This window comes from Gavialis gangeticus, unplaced genomic scaffold, assembly GCF_001723915.1.
Source record: "Gavialis gangeticus isolate Ggan-Ray unplaced genomic scaffold, GavGan_comp1, whole genome shotgun sequence".
In the NCBI taxonomy this organism is placed as follows: Eukaryota; Metazoa; Chordata; order Crocodylia; family Gavialidae; genus Gavialis; species Gavialis gangeticus.
Window position 1 is genome coordinate 144,997,385 of NW_017728992.1, and position 4,722 is coordinate 145,002,106.

A 4,722-nucleotide genomic window follows, 5' to 3' on the forward strand; every position below is an offset into this window, starting at 1 on the left:
CTTAATACAATCCTGAGATAAAATTGACAGATACTAGAGTTTTCAACTAACACCACTAAGAAATTACTGATAATATACATTTAAACCTCATTATCACCTCTCAGGCAGCTGATACCAAAATGACTCTTAGAGAAAGTAGTATTGAGGGATAACTGAATGAATTATATACCAAATAGAAAATGAAAACATTTTAATTGTGATCAGTATGATTCACCTAAGGATAGAGTTTGAACCTAATGAGTGGGTCTGCCTGTACCTGAAATAGAAACCAAAATTCCTGTACATAGGTTCCTCTTCCAACCAGAAGAAATGATCATGATCCCAAGACACCAACAAAACAATATCAAGATTCTCATTAAAACAGCTTGTACAAGTGATATCTGGAATGTAAGATTTCCTGCTAGGATTGGTAATGTGAATCAGTAGGAATAGACTCTGCTTCGACTACTTAAGATTTCTAGTTGGTTTATTATTCTTTCAGAAATTATATGGTATGGCCCCTACATCTACAAAAGCTTTTGTTTCCATCCCACTAACTCTGATGAGCAGATAGGGTGTGATACTGAACCATCTCAATTCATTAGTAGCATTGTTCCTTTTTGTGGATAATTTTGGCTAGATGAGGGTCAAAGGAATCATAAATAATCCTCTTGTCCTAAGGCACTAGAAAAAGCATGATTCTGATAGTCAGTAATTTGAATTGTTCCAGTGTGACAACTTCATTGTCATGATCTCAAGTTGAGCCTAAGGCACTTCATCCATGTCACGTAATATAATTGAATAGTGGGTACTAACAAGACTTACACCTTGAAGATGTTGTAAATTTTCCTTTTCTTTTGCTGCAGTTGGTTATATCTGTATTATAATGAAATCTATAATTATTACAAGTTTCTTTGCATTACTACTTATACTGGCTGCCTGAGTCACTGAGATAGTCACTACTGGATTTCCAGGTTTGAAGTGGGAGTTTGGAACCAGCATAACATAAGCACTAGGCTTTGAAATTAGCCTTATATTGGTTTCGTTACCTGATCTTTCTTTTTCTAGCTTTTAATTTTGGTGGCTGAAATATATTACTATTGAGGTAAAATGAGTATATATGACACTTTTAGGGATGAAGTTTTCATCATAACTAGGCATGTCTCCACAAGATGCTGTGTCACCATAGCAACACAATACGGCAACGTAGCACCAATAGGCACAAACCATGATGCCACAGCTACATCACGGTAGTGCATTACTACAATGATATAGCTGCTAAAAAGAACCATGTGCTGCCAGCATGGCATAGTAACAGTTATTACTGAGCTGTCACTTATGCCGCTGGGGCATATGTAGACACACCCACAATGTTCATGGTTTTGAACTCAATCCTGATTATTTCTGGAGCTCTGGATATGTTGGAAGGCGAAGAACATCTAATGACTGTTTGACTCCTCTTTGAGGGAATACTGCACTTACTTGTCTATTGACAACAATATACTTTTTGTAAATGGGGGAAAAAAAACTATGTAAGTGCTAATATTATAATATAATCTTAATATTATTTCCACTAATTTTCCTCTTTCCTCCCAGCAAAATACCCATGCCACTTTGATCCTTGACTAATATTAAATAATGTTGTGCTGATGACAACTATAAGTCTTTTTACAGGCCTTTTAAAATTTGGCTGTAGGTTCTGTGTTGTAAATGTGTATTTAGAAACTGTAGTAGATAATTTATTGTCAGATCTACTGATTCATAGGATTTCTTGGGGAAAATATCTGAATGTGAGTATAATTTTAGTATATTAGTGAGTCTCTAGCTCTAAGATAAGAAGTTTGTGTGCCCAAGATTTAGTTTTTAAGATGGAAAAAATGTTAATGCTTCCCCCACTCTATGTAGGGTTCTATAAGTTCATATATACTATGCCTCTTTGTTTTATTCTATCTATACTTTATTCTATTTTTAAATCTTTTTTATTGACTTTAAAATGCAACACAATAATAAAAATACATATATTTCAACTATCCGTGTCCATTTCAACCTGACCTGTGCATGTCCACCACAAACAATAGGTAATAAAAGGGAAAAGAAAAAAAAAGGAAGGAAAAGGGATGGCTAGCAGAAGAAAAGGGAAGAATTCAAGGAACACTAATTTAGTTACCAAAATATTCAAAGAACTCTTTCCAAATTGCACCGAACTTTTCAAAGCACTTAAAACTGCTAAACACGATTCTCTCCATAAATGCCAGCTGTGCCATCTCATCCTACCAGATTTTGACCTTTAAAGATGTCTGTAATATGTTCCTGCATGTCACTAATAATGCCATACACAAGAGTGCAATCTGGGAAAGATTCAGTTGGAATTCTTTAGGTATAGACCCAAGAACTCGTATTTGCCAAAGATAACAGTACTGCATTCAAACCCACGTTAACTCTACTCATCGTTTCTTTCAAAAAAATCATTGATAATAGAGCATGACCAAAACATGTGACCAATAGTTGCCTGTAGTGCATCACATTTATCTACTGGTAGTATATTTAAATTTAGAGGAAGCCCAGCACAGATGAAAAATGCTCTTTTGTTGTATAAACAAAGTCTAAGAGCAGTTGTCTCTAAGTTTCTGGGAAGCCAATACATTGCCTGTGAGACAATATCAAAATCAAGGTAAAAGCTAAGAAAAGATGGGAATTCAAAGATGGCTTTTGAAGCCCCCCATAAATACCTAAAAAAAGGCCTGTAGCCAACCCTATTTAGGATGATCTCAGGGGACTGATTCAGGTTCAGGGGACCATGAACCTGAGTGGCAACATCTCCAGGTAATCCAAAAGAAATGCAAGAAAAAACAGAAATTGTCACAGAATAAAATACAGAGTTGTTTGGCCTGTTAAGCATTTCTTTCATATTTAATTATGCACATGCTGAGTCAAACAATTAAATGAGGAGAGGAATAGGTTGTATAAGTTGCTGTTTCTTCCAACACATCATATAAATGTAACAGAGCAGAATTTCATACTAGTGACCTAGAGTGCCAGGATCTAGTTACCAGGTTGGCTTGCACACTATTGTCCCAAGCAGCAATTTAGCCAGGCTCAAGCTGGCTGACACGTATCTTGAGATGGGCAGTGTGCACCATCTGGGAGTACATGCTGTTTCCTTTTTAACCATCACCACTCACCCTGAGTCAAAATATAACAAGGAAGAGGGAAAACGTTTCAAACGTTTTTGCTTAACATTTAGAACCAGTATTTTTACTGTGAACGTAACATGTCACCCACACAGTAAGAGTGATAAGCATTAATTTTTGAGTGCAATGGGTTCATACAGTGTGAAGTCCACTTAACAAAAGTCATGTATTCCTACAGATAGTTATACATCTTAGGAAAGTAACGATGTAATATACTGAAAAGTAACTGACACTTGCCTAACTACATACATTTCAGAAATGACCACATTTCTTGTCATGGTACAACAAGACATTAATCAGAGCACATATTAGAATAACATTATTTTACAGAAGTCAAGTCAGGGTGGCATCTTGGAGACTCAGAGAGGTTCAGAGAGGCATAAGCTTTCATAAATGATAAACTACTTCATCTGATGCTATGAATGGAGTTGCAGAGAGTAAGGGTTCTACACAGAAAGCAATTTAAATACAAAGGCTATAAATTATTTTTGTGTATACTTATACTTTATAATCATCAATATCTCTAAATAAGTTATTACTGTAAAATTGTTTTACAATAATAATGACACTGCTGCTTAACAATTTTCTTCAGTGACCAAAAAAAGGTTTATATTCAGCACCCTGTCCCTAGTCAGCAGTGGTGTAACAAGCAGGGACAAACCCCACAGGGTAGGGGTGCACACAGATGTTGAGAGCAAGGGGCACATGGGTCCCAAGGGGGAGAGGTAGGAGGGGCCAGCAGTCATATCCATGTCAGGGACTCCTAAACAGTCCCCAGCTGAGCTTCTGCTGGTGCACCCACTTGCTCTGCCTGTCCTGGCCGTTGCTAAGGTGGCTTTAACAGCAACTAGAGACTGTTTTGGAGCTTCCAGCATGGGTATGCTGCTGAGATGTGGACTCTGTGGGGTGGGGTATGATTTTGGCACCCGTTCTAACTTGGTGCCTGGGGTGGGTATCCCCCTAGCCATCCCTAGTTATGCTATTGCCCATTAACGTAATTAAGCATGCATCTAAAACCTTTGCTGAATTTGGGACCTCAGATATCAGGATGGTTTTTTTTCTTATCTGAGATGGCTGGCACTTCATTACGCACCAGACAAAAAAGGTGCATTTCACAGATACCAAAACAAATACTCTTGAATAAGGGTTTTTCTTTAAATGTGGTAATATAGAAATTGTTCATCACATAAAAGTGGCTGCAAAGAATAAAAAATTAACATCTATATAATTAAAGATTACATTTTAAAGAGGTCTCACTCTTGGTCCTCACCTATCAACACATGTAATATGAAGTGAGGATATCAACTTTCTGAATAACTAAAATGTAACAATTTCAAAAGTCTGCCCATTTAGTCCTCTTGTTATGCTGCCTATTCTTTATTTTATTTGAACCATTTGTCATATTCTTTCATGTCAAATAAATGGATATATAATAGAGATGTCCAAATGGTCGACATGTGAGGGAAACCAAGAATAGCCCAGTGATTAGCTAGTTGTCTGGAGTGGGGGAAACTATTTCAGGGACCTGTTTCTGAAAATCAATTTGAACCTG

The 4,722-nt window shown here is 36.8% G+C and overlaps 1 long non-coding RNA gene across 1 annotated transcript in view; it reads left to right on the forward strand.

The window, feature by feature from the left end:
- Nucleotides 1-4,722, forward strand: part of LOC109299806 — a 22,970-nt gene that overhangs the window by 17,632 nt on the left and 616 nt on the right. The gene's annotated exons all lie outside the window — the stretch shown is intronic.